Below are 16,455 nucleotides of genomic sequence, written 5' to 3' on the forward strand. Positions count from 1 at the left end.
CCTGAGTTCAATTCCCAGCAACCACTGTGGCTCACAACTGTCTATAATGAGAGCTGGTGTCCTCTTCTGGCATTCATGACTACATGTAGGCAGACAATTGCATACATAATAAATAAATAAATCTTTAAAAAAAAACTGAGCTATTTCCCAAGCTTTAATCCCTAATTTCTTGGTGTGTATGCAGAGGCTTAACTTTTCAGAAAGCAACTATACAAATAGCGTTTATTGTTAACTATCATCTTGGACAAGTAATTCAAATTTTCTGGTCCTTGTTTTCCTCAACTAGAAAATGACTTTAGCTCTAAAATGCTCTGTGATGCTATAGATGCTACATAGTCTGCAATTTGATTCTCACATTTCTTGTGTGTGTGTGTGTGTGTGTGTGTGTGTGTGTGTTTCTAACCAAGTCCTTTTTAACCCAGAATGTGGATTCCCACAGGACCTAGCCTCCTACTCTCATTTATTGGCTAACATCTTCTTAGCTTCACCTGCCCAGAGCCTAGTATACAGACAATGCTCAGGACACAGAAATGTATCATCTTCTCCAGTTAGCGTACACCAAAGGAAGTGTATACAACTTTAATTTTCATGATAAACAAGTGTATTTTAAAACAGTATAAAGAGGAAAAAGTATAAAGATGATGTGAGAAAGAAGAAATCGTAGGTTGTTAGAATGAGAGGCTGCTTCATGCCAAGCAAATAGAAATTTACTGTGGGACAAAAGAAGCAGCACAAAGCAACTGTTCAGCCTAACCCTCAAATCTTATCTTCAGCGTTCTGAGGAGACTCTACCTCAGGTCGGCCATCAGCAGCGAGCGAGTATCAGGGGACATCGGAGACCTGTCCCCTCGTAAGTGAAGGAAATTCAAAGAAAGTGAAGAGCTTAACAGAAAAGTGAGCTACTTCCAGTTCAAAGGAAATAGAAGCAAATGCTCAGAGGACTTAGCAGCAAACAAAAATTCACTACCTAAAAAGTGTGGCTGTCAGCATCACACTTCCCCAGCGTCTGTACCTCAGTTCCTCTAAGCAGAACAATGCCACATACATCAAGCTTACCAACATTTTAGAGAAGAAAGCCCTTTTCCTTTGATGCTAGCTGGGAATGATTCAGAAAGCACAAAGGATCAACTCACTTAAAACAGCTTTGATTTAAAAAAAAAAAACCTACTGTAGAACACAAAATTGACCTTTTCAGCTATATTTTCCATATGCTACCCAATTAACTGTTAGTATATAGCCTACAGACAGTTAAATTACAAAGCTTATACAGAGCCCTACAGTAGGTTTTGAAGAGTTAAAGAGAAAAATGTTCCTGTCCTCAGTCCTATTCTGCAATACATGCCAATCTCTGCTTCTTTGCTCTTTCCCTGACTTCAGCATCTCCTTCCCCACCTAAGAATATTCTGGGAACCACAAAGTAATAGAAGAGTCTGGGGATAGAGCTCCTTCCCTCTTCCTTCCCCAAGTCCCCAAACAAAGTCAAAGACCACCGTTGTATGAGACCACAGGCAATTTTCTCCAATTCCAGATCCCCCTTAGGGAGACGAGAGAGGGGACATTGGAGATAGACAAAAGTGGTAGTGGTGGTGTTTATCAAACGTAACACAATTAATTACATGTACACAGTCACAGCAAAGGTTTTCATCAAAGGCTTCTTGGCCAGAGCTAAGCACATTACCAATTGCACTATCTCCCCAGCCCTAATTTTTTATGTCCTGAAGATGTTAATTAAAGCCACTGTGACTCTACACAAACCCTTACAAGCTTCTCAATACACCATACATGTGATCCAAAACAGACACGCCATCAAAATTTGACCTAATGATAACTGTAAAGAAAAGTAGTTGAGGTAGAATTCAAAAGTGCATTTCAGAGAAATAACTGGATTTAGGATGTCTACTTCAAAAACTTCATGATATTGTGTTTCAAAACTCCAAGAGGAAATAAAACTTCATGTTAAACATACAAATTTTAGGATATAAAATTAGCAATATTTGACTATTTTTAATCTACATCTTGACAATTTCATACAGTTTACCTTAATATTTAACTCTTACTTGGGGGTAGAGCAAATCACTGAGGGCTAGACAATGTTATATTAAGACTATCCTGCAGAACTAATATGCTTCTGAAGCTTTTAAAACAATCACCTGTAGCTTTTGAAACATCCTGCCCTCCTGAATAAAAAAAAAGGGGGGGGATCCCAGCAGTGGTAGCTCACACCTTTAATCCTGCCACTCAGGAGGCAGAGGCAGTGGGATCTCTGAGTTCTAGGACAGCCAGGGATACACAAAGACACCTTGTCTCAAAAAACTAAATGAAGAAAAAAAAAAAAAGGAAAAGGAAATGGAGTCAGGTGTGCTAACCTGGTAAAATCCCACAGTGCACAGGCTGAGACAAGAGGACTGTGGATTCTAGGCCAGGCCAGTGTGAGCTACATAAGGAGACGCTTTCTCAAGAAATGTGAGAAGCTGGAGGCAGGTGACATGATTAAAAGTACATGTACACACATATGTAAGAATGTACACATCAAGTTTTTTTCTTTAGGGGCCAAATTTCCTGGTCCTTAGCAGTATTAGTGAGAGAGGACCAACCACTTTGTTTTTTTTGTTTTGTTTTGTTTTCTGTCTGTGTGTCTGAGAGAGAGAGAGAGAGAGAGAGAGAGAGAGAGATTTGATATCCAAGTCTAGTGAGGATGTCAAGACCTTGATGACAAAAGCAGAATTTGATAGCTAGTAAAGTGAATCCGACCACAGGAACACAGGATCAAAAGCCACCAGGATCAATCCCAGGAGTTTCCCAATGGGATGATATCACCTATCGATTCCTGCTTCAACTTCCAAGGAATGTGTGCTTTATTTCCCTGCAGGAAATTAGTCCTGCATGTACTATATATATATATATATATATATATATATACCTATATATAGGTATATATGTGTATATATATATAGTATATATGTGTATATATATATACACACACACACATACTTTTATTGCAAAATGTTTCAATGTAAATTTTATTTTTAAGGGCCATTTCAAAATTTAAAATTAAGAGTATTTTTTTAATTTGTTAATCTGACCACTTAATCACTAACCCTAACTAACAGAATGCCTAACCTAATGTTAAATACTGTGGTAAGACACACATGAAAAACAAAAATAAGAGACTACTTATCTGTTTTTAAGGCACTCAGTGCTTAGAAGAGGAATACCAACAGCACAAATAAACCGAAGTGTGATACAAACACCACATGAAAAGCACCAACACAATGGTACAGAGATCAGCAGTGGGACGGTTGGTTATATACTACTGCAGGACGAATGAGAATGATTTCTGGGAAAGAGCACACACTAAAGCTTAAAGGTGGAAAGAGGAAAGAAGTTCAAAGATTAAGTGACAGCTGCTATTTGCAAAGTACTTTAAAGAGTTCAAGACATCTAAAATAAGTATGATAAAATATTAATATTCTTTAAATTTTGGTTGTGAGCTCAAATTACCTGTTGGGGCTTCTTCCCTAAGATTTTGTAAATGTTTAAAATAGTTCATCAGGTAAAACTGAAAAGCTAACAGGCGGTGGTGGCACACACCTTTAATCCCAGCACTCAGGAGGCAAAAGGCAGGTGGATCCCTCTGAGTTCAAGGTCAGCCTGGTCTACAGAGCAAGTTCCAGGACAGCCAGGACTACATAGAGAAACCCTGTCTCAAAAAACAAAACAACAAACTGAAAATGAAGGGCTAGGTAGCTGAGAGACTGACAGAACCATGGGCTGGGGTAACAGCGGGACAGCACTTGGCCTGGTATGCAAAGGTGGCCTGGGGTTCATGCCCAGCACAGGAGGAAAACCGGAAATAACCATTAAGGCAATAACAATACCCAGAAGCAGGATAGTTCTCCTAACTTTTCTTTTTTTTTCTTTCCCAACTTTTTAGGGCAGCAGTTCTCATCCATCCTAATGCTGCGACCCTTTAATACAGTTCCTCATACTGTGGAGATCCCCAACCATAAAAGCATTTTGTTGCTCCTTCATAAGTGTAATTCTGCTACTGATATGAATTGTAATGTAAGTATCTGATATGCCACACATATGAAAGGTTTGTTCAACACCTCCCGGCAAAAAAGGGGTTGTTACCCATAGGTTCAGAAGCACTGTTTTATGGGAACATGTGACTGGTTTCATTTTAGAAGGCAGAGCCTCAAATACTTCATGCAGTATACACAAGAAGTGTCTAGAACAGGGTGGAGTAGTGGCTGACAATTCTGGATAAGAATGAAGTTTTTATTGCCATCCCAAATCAGATAGCTGAGGGGAGTGAGAACCACCTTCCCAAATAACTTAAATGCCGGTGGAGCCAAATCATCTCTCCAAAACAAAGCAGAGGAAACTTCCAGCTACAGAGGAATCCAGACAAGGACTGGCTGTGAGTCGCTCTTCTGTACCTCCTTTCTCCCCTCCCCCAACACTCACAAACAAAAACAAAATGTACCCTTGCCCACTTGAGAAAGAATCAAGAATTGGCAGCATGCTCAAGTGGACAGCTTCCAAACCAAAGTCTTTCTCTGGGGAAGACTTGACAGAACTCAGAAAACAGAAGGAACTCACTAGTCGACAAGACCTGAGGAAGGCCATCAGAAGGTACCCATCCATCCATCCTTCTACACTCCCCAGAGTCTTAGCTTCCCCAGGGGAATCAGGAAATTGAAAATGTTCTCTATCTGATCCTGTTCTTCCCCTGCAAAGACAAACACACACTCTCACATTAAAGCCAACTTCCTTCCATAACTGAAAGGAAGAGTTCGAATCTGGACAGAGTGTCTGATTTACTGCTATTTGTTTTGGTTTGAGTTTTGTTTTTTGTTTTGTTTTGCTTTGAGACAGTCTCATTCCATGATCCAGACAGTCCTACAACTCACTGTGTAACCCAGGCTAGGCTCAAACTCACTGCAGTCCTACTTCAACCTTCTAAGTACTAGGCATACAGGCATGAGCCACCAAGCTGGCTCTAAGTACAGGAGGGAGGAGGTGGCAAAGACAGGGTCTCACTACTGTACACAGGCTAACCTCAAACACACCAGCCCCCTTAGTGCTGTCATCACAACAGAGGGCCAGCACACTCAGCCAGAGCCTATTCCTAATAACAACAAGTTTTGCTGGCCCACTGAAAACTAAGTTTAAATAGAAAACAACTTGAAGGGAATTTAGTGGGAAAGAAAAACAGATCTAGACACGTAGTAAAACCTTGACTTCCTTCTCCAGCCAATGATTACAGCTCATGAAGCCTAATATACTGTTCCTCTCCCTCCTCGACACCTAACTGACCAGGTCAAAAGTCCCTCCTTAGTGGTACTTTCAAAGCAGGATTTTCTCAATTAAACCTTGGGAAATACCAGTTCACTCTGGTTAAAAGGGACAGTAAAACAGGGGTGACAAGCCCTTCTGTTGTCCAGTGCAATACAAAGTGAGAAGGGAACAAGCACTGAAATAGGACAGGAGAGAGAGCAGTGTGGGCATCTCACGTTCATTAATCACCTGCCAAAGGACAGCCACTCAAGAATGCATTCTAGCCTGCATTACTAAAACTATTCTATGGTTCTGATTAAATCCTAGGGTATTCTATCTGAAAATTAATAAGAAAGTACCAGAGGGCTGGAGGAATGGCACAGAGGTTAAGAGCACTGTCTGTTCTTCCAGAGGTCCTGAGTTCAATTCCCAGAAACCACATGGTGGCTCACAACCATCTAAAATGAGATCTGGTGCCCTCTTCTGGTGTGCAGGCACACATGCAGACAGAACATTGTATACATAATAAATAAATCTTTAAAAAAAATAAGCACCACAATTCTTCCAATCCTCTGACTCCATAAATTCCATCAACAAATGTGTTCTGGTTAAACAAGAAATTACTAACTGACCCTTTGTCTTGTTCACCTAGGTACACTTTCTGAAGCACTGCAATAACCTTTCTTGGATGTGAAACTTACCCCACGTGTTTATAACCCTTTCTTACCGCATCATTTACTGTGCCACCAAATAAAGCACTCTAGTGGCGCAGCACATGCCTAACGTGCATGCAACACTGCTCGATTCTCAGTGCCACAAAATAAGTATCAGGCAGGAGCGTTCACACATGGGAGGCTGGCAGAACAGACCAAAGTTCAAGACCAGCCTGAGCTGCGGAGTTAAATCCCAGGCCTTCCTGAGTTATACTGTGAAATGCCATCTCAATAAATAAGTGGATGGATGGAAGGATGGATGGATGGACAGATGGATGGATGGATGGTTGGATGGATGGGCGGACAGACAATGGACAAACACATTGCCAGGAGATAAAGCTCCACATGCTCCAGCCTTGGCTGATTTGTCAGTCATATTTCTTAGATACTACATGAAATTCTGTTCCATTCCTTTGAGTTTTTCTATTCACGCTATATTCTCTGTCTAGCGTGTGCTACTCTCTGTCTTCTACAGCTATATGCTTCACTCATCATTCCTGGGCCAGTCCTCTCCCCTGGAAGGCTCTTCCTACCGCACTCAAGGCAGAACTGTGGGCCTACCCTTTCTACCCCACAACTTTATTACAGCATTTATCACTTCACTTCATCTATATGTCTATATGTCCACTATCTTTCAGTTAAACCAGTAGTTCTCAATGTTGCTGATGCTGCGACCCTTTAATACAGTTTCTCACATTGTGCTGACCCCCAACCATAAAATTATTCCGTTGCTATTTCATTACTGTAATTCTGCTACTGTTATGAATGGTACTGTAAATATCTGACATGCAAGTCCCAAAGGGGTCGCAACCCACAGGCTGAGAACTGCTGAATTATAGCCTTATACTCCTTGTAGGTAGATTTTTCTAACCCATTTCCATCTATTTGGTGCCTAGGGCTGAGTCTGTAAGATAGGAGACATCAATAGACACTGGATGGAGCAGAAGAACATAAAATCAAACCAAATAAATAGTTAAAGAGAAAGAAGAACCAACTGGAACGGCCTAGAGGGGAGAAAAGCTACCTCTCACGTTTACTACTGGTCTTTACCATGCTGCTTTTTCTAAACTCCAGTCTTCACACATTATAGCTATTACATCTTTGCTGATAATCGGCTATTCACTGACTTGATCTATCCAATTTTAGGCTCCTAACTCTGACAACCAAACAGCTGGTGGACATGTGCCACCTGAAATCCAATATATCCCAAATGAACTCATCATGATTTCCTTAAAAATAAGGACATCTGAGGCTGCAGAGATGGCTAAGCATTTAAGAGCATTTGATGCTCTTTCAGAGGACCAGAGTTCAGGACCCAGCACCCACATCAGATGGCTCACAACCACCTTTAGTTAGTTTTCGGGACTCTGATACCCTAACCTGGCCAAGAGAGGCATGCACACGGTGCATAACCATACATGCAGGCACTTTCACATACATATAAAATTTTTACAAATGTAAAAATGAGGAAATCTTCATAATGTTTTTATCTCAGGCAATGCCTCATACAGCCCAGGCTTGAGGCAGTTCTATCTGACTTGTCGTCCTGTGTCTCCCAGTCCTCACTAGTTTCAACCTTCTCATGTCCACTCTTCTCTGTATTCTACCCTCAAAACCCTTCTCAGGCATCATCACATCACAGAGTCCAGAAATCAATCTCTCTTCTCTTTAAGGTAAGCCAGCTGTGTCTTACTGTCATATTACTATTCTAATAAAACATCTCCATGGGCTCCATAAGCTCTATTTTCCTTCTTTTATGTCATAAACTTATTAGCCTAGCTTTTTCCCATAAATACAGCCCCAAAACAAGTCTCATTTCACCACTATGCAGGTCAATCTAATCAATGTCCCTAGAACGTTTTGAATACTGTCCTGTTTCCAGGATTTTGCTTGGTCCCTCTGATTTCTTGGGGGTTCTGTTTGCTTGCTTGCTTTTTCATTACTGGTATCTACTTTGTGTGTGTGTGTGTGTGTGTGTGTGTGTGTGTGTGCGCGCGCACTATGCTTGCTAAAGCTGATCTGAAACCCACAATCTTTGATCTTCAGCCTCTCCTGTATTAGGATTTGGGATTACAGGTGTGTGTGATTATTCCTGGCCTAATGCACTTTTCAAAAAGCACCTAAAATGCTACAATTCCTCTGTGGTACCTTTCATAATTATCAAAGTACTCTTTTCCTAAAGCATCTATGTTATAAGGCCTGAACAATGCGATTAATAACATACTTTCAATTTTTAAAATGTGTCTGCCATGTAAATAGAAGCTCAACAGATATCCACTCCATTCCTATTACTTGAACTGAACTCACAACTCATACAGGACACAAAACTGTTGTTTCCACCCTCTGAGCATAGTACAGGTCCCTAAAACCAAGTTTAATTCCTTTTACCCCAAACTATTTCTCAGAAGAAACTAAGGGATAAGACATAACTAAATAATACAGTTGAAAATAATCTCAGTCTAGCTGCATATGATAAAATTTCTGTCTTTTCTGCCTCTGGTTTCCAACTCAGAAATATAATCACCTGACTTGAGGTAAGTAATGACCAGTGCTCAATGACATCACCAACGCATAGTTTTGTAATGACAAGAGGGCGGGGCTGGCAGAGATGAGAGTGGCAAGTACACTAAAGAACAGTACGCTAAAGAACAGCCGTGTGCTTCTGTTTACTGTTTACATGGAGACTTCTCATAGCCTTCCCTTTTTATAATTAGTCATTATCAAGTAATTTTTCTTCAGGATATCTGCAGAAGACTTTTCAGTACCCAACACCTTTAAGAAAGCTTCCTTAGTCTTTAACAACACAGTACAATGCAGTGAGATTCCCACAGATACTGTGACAGAAGATTCACTTGAGGTAGAACACAGACATTATCTACCAATTGTTCTTATTCACGAGGGAAACAGCCTGAGAGGCCATATTCGACCTTCACAGATTTTTTTTTAAGATTCTTAGTATAGTTTACTTTTAATCAAACATAAATGGACCATTAATTTTGTGGATTTCTAAAGCCAAATATTTAAGCCAAAATTAACTGTATTTCATCATTCCTATAGTTCTCTTCACTGCCAGGTAATATAGACTTAAATGCAACATCAGTATAATCCCCTAATATAGTAAGTCTCGCTTTAAAAATAACACATTTTAAACTAATAAATTTCTTCAAAAAGTGTTGAATTCTTAGGTACTGTGTTACATTAGCAGGGCTGAATGCCCTTGAAACATAATGTCATCCTTACCACAAGCTGTTGAGCAGAACCCCGCCATAGTCTTGCGATTTCTCCACAGGCTGGTGCACTATGAGACAGGGACAAGCAGAGCTCAGACAGCAAGGTATGCAAACACAAAAGCCCCTGTGCAGAATCTTACGTCTACTGGCTGCATCTCTTTGGGCCGGGATGGTACAGAAAAAAAAGCAGAACAGTCACAATGTACTGGTTTCTGCCTGACTCCTTGTCCCTGAGTTCCTGGACCAAAGGGCTCAATCTTTCTCATTAAATCCATCCTTTGTTCGAGGACCTACAATGATTCTATTGACCCTTCCATCCACATCCAACAGTCTGGCCTCTGAGTTCCTTCCACCCTCTTACTCCCCATGACTTGACCAGCCCACATTCTCTCCAGTCACTCTCACACATAACTTAGTCATTCATCCATACCATCAGCGCACACTGTACATTCTATACTTTATTTGGAAAATGCTTTCGCTTGGGTTTTTGAGACTGAGTTTCACATAGCCCAGGCTGGCTTTGAATTCACAACACAGCCAAGGAAGGGTGCCCTTAAACTTCTGCTCTTCCTGCCTTTCTCCCAAGTGCAGGGATTACATAGACGCATCACCACACCCTATCTGTAAAGTGCTGGAAACAGAATGTATTTTAAGCAAGCACTGCAGTTGCTCAGAAAATCTTTTTCTTTTATTTCTAACACTGAGAACATTTTTTTTTATTGACTTTAATGTACCTACTTATAGGTAATGACAAAGAAGTGACCCAGACAAGGTCACAGTGTAAAAAGAACTGAAGTCCATCTGATTTCACAGCCTGTACCTTTATATGACTAATCTATAACCTCTCAAGTCCGGTTCACAACATACTGATTCAGAAACCTTCTTTTGCTTGATCTCATTAATTGCTTGTTACTTCAAGTCTTCTTGAAGTAACCATGTCCACTCCAGCAGTGTACATTAGGCTTGGTTCTGTTTCGTCTCCTGTATTTTGCAGTGTAAACGCTCAGGTCTCTTCCCATCTTTGTGTCGCCGTCATGCCTTGCCCTGACCCATGCTGCATGTGTTAGCCCCTATCCTTTACCCCACTCCAAGGGAGAAGGCACCTTTCACATCTTTCTATTTCCCCAGGGGCTGCCACTGGAGCTTGGGGGTTGCTTTATCAATAGGACCATTCAATCACTATTCAGGAAGAACATTTTTTACGTCCTCTCTTCTATTATATTAAAAAGTCAATTAAATCCAGAAATTCATGATTAAACTGCCCTGCACAAAATTTTAATTTTCTGAATTTATCAAGTGATAAGATTCAGGTCTGTTATTCCATAGTCCTTAGTTTCCATAGAAAACATGTTCCTGAAATCACATTTCCAAAGATTGATTTGTGTTTGTGGTGAGAAGGACTCTTCCTTAAACATTCTCTCCCCTTCCCTCCCCTTTCTAACAGTCTCAGCCAGTACTGTTACAATCCTTGAGGCGTTTGGGAGCTCAGAAACTTAACAGCAGTATAATTCTCCCATAACAAAGTGAAGCTTTATTTTGACACTAAACTGTTCCATCATGACTGGTTTGGCTGCATACAATGTTCCTCAGCTCTCTAAAAAGCTTTCTACGAACTGAGAACCACGGCTGGGCTGCTCGGTACACACTCATTCCTAGGTTTACTCAAACTCTTCAATCCACACCCAGGGGAATAAGATATACACTTCAGCAAAAGGAAGTCAGGTATAAATAAAAATTACCCGTGTCCTAACTACTATCGGCACCAATCAATTCACACAGATTAAAGCAACTACTAACAATAAGACTCCAAGGGGATATCTGTGTTTTTAAATCCAATTTTAAGCTCCAACTGAGATATTTTTTTCCCACTAATAGGTAGAAGGAGAGTGGGGAGGAAAAGAGAGATAAAGCAATTATTACTTCAAGAACATTTCTAAGTTAGACAGAACTTCACGACAGCACATCTAACAATGAGCATCAATTGCTGGTCACCTTGCCTTCACAATCCATTAGATCCACCGCTCCACCACTCCATTATACAACACACCAGCCTCTTTTCTTTGGCAACATTTTACTTTTTTCCTCCAGAGAGGAAGTCCCTGATACTAAATAAAAAGGATAAGACAAATCAGACCACCAAAAATAAATAAAATTTAGTAGTAGTTTGGAAACTACCTTCCATCTTTACTTGTGGTTTAAATGTATAATGTCCAAAGGAGGCATGTATCCAATTAAATTACTCACGTTAATGGATAGTGATTTGGCAGAAAGGTGCTGATAATCCAAAATGAGACAGAAAATCGAAAACAATCTACTTTGGTTTTGGAATACATGTTTTCAGCATATTTACCTTCTCAATTATTCCTAGCATGAGCTGATATTTGTGTTCATGTATAATCTCTAAGGACACAGACACTGGCCTGAGTTGGGGAGGCGCACTGAGGGTGCCAGTTCACTACTCAAATTAACAGACTGCAATTCAGCTCGGGACGGGAGGAACAGCCATTTCTTTTACTTCACGTTCTTTCTGTTCAGCCTTCAAAATATCAATAGACTAAGCGCAGTAGGTTAGTAAACTTAAAGGACCTGGTTGAAAAACAATGAGAGCAAAGCACATAATTGATTCCTCATTGTTTACCTAGAATGTGTTCATTTGTAAGCTATATGCAGCCAACATTTAACTACAAGGCTGATTCTCCCTGGCAGACTTCTCCATCCCTTCAGGAACAGAATCTCATTTACTAAGAAACACATTTTCTAAATGGCTTTTTAGTTATGCAATATAGAAAAAAAATTAAAATAGAAATTAGCTCCTCTTTTGGATTCATCTAACCACTACTTCTCCTTTGCTTTTCCACCTTAAACAGGTTTTGAGAGACAAAAAGATCCAGCCTCCTGAAAGACCTCCTAAGTATACAGTAGGAAAAGCCAAAGACCGACAAATTACCAGCTTCTAGTTTCCTAAATAAAACATCTTATGTAGTACTCACAAAAAATAAAAAATAAAAATAAGGTCAGCAAAAGCCAAAGTCGAGTTAGCTCTTGGCTTTGCAGTCATGAAAATTCACTACTAAGTTTTTGTTTGTTTGTTTGTTTGTGGGTGGGTAACCTCTTAGATCAAATTTCACCAGTCCGCTTCTTTCAACTTCCCCAGTTTTACATGTTTCTTGTGCCCAGAAAAAGACACCTGGGTTAGATAGACATTCTATCACCAGAGGGACGGACTCTGAGGGCTGGTCCTTGTGAGCCGACAGGCTAAAAATACGCCGGCCCAGTAAACAAATCCTATTCCATCTCGACAGGAGCCACACCGTTAACCTAGTAATTATGAGAAGAGTGAGATCACGCAGCCCCCGGCTTACTCATCATCAGCTTCTAAAGTTTCCATCGGCTCAGAGCAACTTTTCTTCTAAAGTCCATAAGCCTTCCCTAGAATTTCTACACCTACAGTCGCACAGTCTTTCTCTCTCTCTTTCTCTGTGTCTCTCTCCCCTCTTCTCTCTCTCTCTCCCCCAGCCCCCACCCTCCATTACTGGACGGACTTCGGTTTGGCTATCGATAGGAACAAACTTGTCTCTTTACTTTTATAGTGACTTTAAAAGAACTTTATCCTACTGGGAGGAGGGGGCCGGCGGCTGCATCTAGACCACCCTAAAACTCTGCCATCCCTCCCCCAAAGCCTGACAAGAGGGGACCATCCCAACTGCCCAGCCCAGCTCCGGAGAGGACCAGAACCGCCGGGCAGGGCTGGGAGCGTGGGACGCAGGTGAAAGATTGGCGTGAAGGGGGAAGGTGGGGACCAAGCAGGGAGCGGCGAGGCGAGGAGCGGGTGCTCTGGGGAGATGGCTTCAGGTGAGGTCTGGTCAGAGAGAGGGAGCAGTGGAGCTCGGAGAGACAGTTTGAGGCCCTGGAGAGGCGGGGGGGAGATGGGGAAGGTGTCGGGGCTGGGGGCTCCGTTACCCTCGCGACTCTCGGGGCAAGGCTCTAGGCCGGGGCGGAGCGCGGGGCCCGGCCGCCTCTCCTCATTCCTCGGCAGTGACCCCGGGGTCCGAGCGGCCCCTCCCCCGACGACGATGGGAGGCGGAGGCGGACACTGCGACCGCGGCTGTTGCTCTCCACAGGATCTGTATCCGGAGCCAAGCCGGGACTGACCGGAGCTGGCCTCTCCCCAGTGGCTTTCCGCCGGCTCCACACCAGGTCGCCACTCCGACTCCAGCGGCTGGCTCCGGATCGGTGGCTTTCGAACGTCCGGCCGGAAACAAGCGCCCGTTTCCGGCCGGAGCGGGTTGGCGGTGACACCCTAGCCGCCCTCAGGCCTCCTCCCGCCCGCCGGCGCTGCCGGCCCCGCCCCGCCCCGCCCCGCAGCAGCCCCGCCCCGCAGCGGCCCCGCCCTCAGGGCCGCTCCGGGGCCGCGGCCAGTTTGGCGCTTGCCCGGCGCGTGACCCCGCGCGTTCTTGGCTCGCGTCCTCGAACCCCCGGGCTGGAAGCTCGGCGTGGACTGTTAAGACTTTGGGGTCGCATCAGTTGGCGCCAGCACTTCGAGAAGAATTGGAGACGGGCGGAGTAGTTCTCGAAAGGTGAGAAGGATGAAAATACTTGAGAAGAAGGTTGAAATTCTAGTTACTCCACGCAGTCCTGGACCGAGGAAACTGCACGGACCAGCCCCACCCAGTTATGCATGTCTCTTGTTCCTTCACTCTTGACGTGAACCTGCCCTTTTCTGTACAGCATTTACTTGCATAACAATGACTCCCTAATGACAAGATCACCACAAGTAAAAGGTTTTTAAGCACTTTTGATTGTTGAGGTGTTTTTGCAACATTACAGCATAATTCAACGCCCATATTTATTGGAGCCCTACTGTGGAAAGGCACTGCTCTCCGTAATACTGGAAATAGAAAAGTCAACAAGACATAAATCGCAAGCATCCGCGAGCTTAGAATTTAGTGTTTATAAAATGCATTAAAGTACTTTATATGAGGGAAAACACGGGTCGTGTAGGTTACAATGACCTGTGCCCAGGAGAGCAGCAACAAGCCATCTCCACCTTCCATATTTGTAAAAGACCATGGACTGCTTCTAGAAGAACCACTTTAAATACAAAACGGGGCCAGCCTCAGCTATACTCTAACCAAAGGAATCCTAAATTTTAATTCAGACACCAAACATTGTGGTGCCCAGACCATATAATTCAAGACAGTGTTTATTCTCGAAATCATGTTCACTGGGTTTATGTAAAAATACATAACGCAGTCAGTTTTTTATTTTCCTCACTATTCTCTGGGGCTTTTGGTTTCTAAAAGGGAAGGATAGAATACAAGAATTATCCAAACTAGGAAACTGACACCTGAAACAGGAAACCTGCTGGACAGCTTTATCTCTTGAAGGTTACTCTTTAGAAGTGAAGGTTTAGGGCTGAACTTAGGGCCATGTATACATACCTCAGCCAAGCAGAGCAATGTACCTTGCCTGGAACATACCAGAACTTAAATGCAATTTAACAAGCAGAGCCAATTGTGGCCACTGTTTAGTGACAAATTTGAGGAGGAGAAGAGGGTGAGATTTGGTCACTTCTGTTGATTCTAATTGGATTCCATAATCATACTAGACCTTGCTAGCTAAGTCTGAGGTGGGAAGGCAGAGCTATCCAAAACTGAAAGCTGTTTTCACCAAGGCCTCCCAGACCAATTCATGCTCATCAGTTCACTGTGTCTGTAATGCTTACACACTCTCACAGATGACTCTTTCGGACCAGGTGTGGAGCTCAAAGGCTCTCTCCACCTTGAGCACAAGGCAGACTTTTTCTTTTGGCGGTGACCACAAAAAGTGGTCCAGATTCAAAAGCTGAACCAACTTGCTGTTCAGAGCCATTTAGGTGGCCACATGTTGTTGGCCTGTCTGGAAATTTGGGGATCAGGAAGTGATGGGGTTGCAGTTGCTTTGTGCTTGTTTCTTACTCTGAGCATCCGTCAGTCTTTGTTGTTTGTGCAGTTGCTCAATGGGCGGCTTGTCTTTGGCCAGCTCTGTCTGTGTGGGTAGCAGTGTGGTCAGCTGGGCTGGGAGCCAGACCACCTGGGTTCTGGTCCCGGCTCAGCCAGTCCCTGATCCATTAAGTGACTCCCTTCCCATTCCTAAGCCCTCAGTTTCTTTGTCTCTGCTGTCACCGTGTCCAATGCTCAGAAATCGACCATCTAATAAGAGTGGGCAGTCACAGTGGCCTGCACACTTTTTTTTTTTTTTTTTTTTGCTACTAGTAAAGAGAGGATGGAAAGGCATCAAAGAAAACCCCACCAGTGTACACAAGGTCACACCCTCATCTGCCACTCAGCTCAGTGTTCTTTTCCACCCTAACAACTGTTTTTTGTTTCCTTATCTGTGTGTTTCTAAGCTTCAAGGAGCTCTCTGAGCTTTAGCTTGCATTTCGCCAAAGCTCCTCCAAAGAGACTCTAGGCTGACGGGTACAGCTCAGGAGAAAGATTCAGAGAAAGCTGTTGTGCAACTACTCAGGAAGGAAAAAGGAGAAATTATTTGCATTTATATGTTTTTGTGGTAGAAAAGAAAACCAAATCAAAATAACTTCCTTTCTGCCACTATGGCTATAATTTAGGCCAGTGGTTCTAGGGTTCTTTTAAAACTGTACTGTACATGCTCAGGAATGTCGGCTAACTCAGAAATCTTGGGGCTGACGATCATAAATCCATATAGTTTAAAAAAAGAAAAATCCAGGTCTTTTTCTAAGTTAAATCCATTCCTGCCCTGTGACCCGGAAATTCTACTCCGAGGTATTTACCCAACAGAAAAGAAAATATGTCTACAGAAAGCTTATAGATAGTTGCAATAACAACTTTATTTGTAATATCCAGTCAATGGAAACCTTTCACATGACCACAATAAAAAGACATATATGTTGTCTCTACCACTGAATTTTTATTAGAAACACAGATAAGCTACCATTAAGCACAGCATTATCAGTTAATCTCAACATCATCTTTTTTAGAGTTATTTTGTGCATCCGAGTATTTTTGCTACATATATGTATACTGTGTTTGTACAGTGCTCACAGACACCAGATAGAGGGTGTCAGGTCCCCTGCAAGTGGAGCTACCGATGGCTGAGTCACCTAGCGCCAGGAACGGGACCGGGTCTCCTGCAGGAGCAGCTAGTGCTGTTAACCACTGAGCCATCTCTGTCGCCCTTCAAAAACTTAACTATTGATTTTCAACTCTAGA

General features: G+C 42.5%; 1 protein-coding gene and 1 pseudogene across 2 annotated transcripts in view; one reads left to right on the plus strand and one right to left on the minus strand.

Moving 5' to 3' along the window:
• Otud7b (OTU deubiquitinase 7B) overlaps nt 1-13,528 on the minus strand; it is a 59,656-nt gene extending 46,128 nt beyond the window's left edge. Inside the window, exons 1-2 of one of the 2 annotated variants that reach the window (XM_021650537.2) lie at nt 13,187-13,528; nt 9,237-9,294 (exon numbers count right to left, since the gene is read on the minus strand). The gene's annotated coding sequence lies outside the window, so the exon portion shown is untranslated. The remainder of the gene's footprint in view (nt 1-9,236; nt 9,295-13,186) is intronic. The other variant, XM_021650538.2, reaches the window with a different exon arrangement.
• The window catches only part of LOC132657121 (glutathione S-transferase alpha-4-like), a 30,746-nt pseudogene extending 16,953 nt beyond the window's left edge, over nt 1-13,793 (plus strand).
• The last annotated feature ends 2,662 nt before the right edge of the window (nt 13,794-16,455 follow it).

This window comes from Meriones unguiculatus, chromosome 10 (genome assembly GCF_030254825.1).
Source record: "Meriones unguiculatus strain TT.TT164.6M chromosome 10, Bangor_MerUng_6.1, whole genome shotgun sequence".
In the NCBI taxonomy this organism is placed as follows: domain Eukaryota; kingdom Metazoa; phylum Chordata; class Mammalia; order Rodentia; family Muridae; genus Meriones; species Meriones unguiculatus.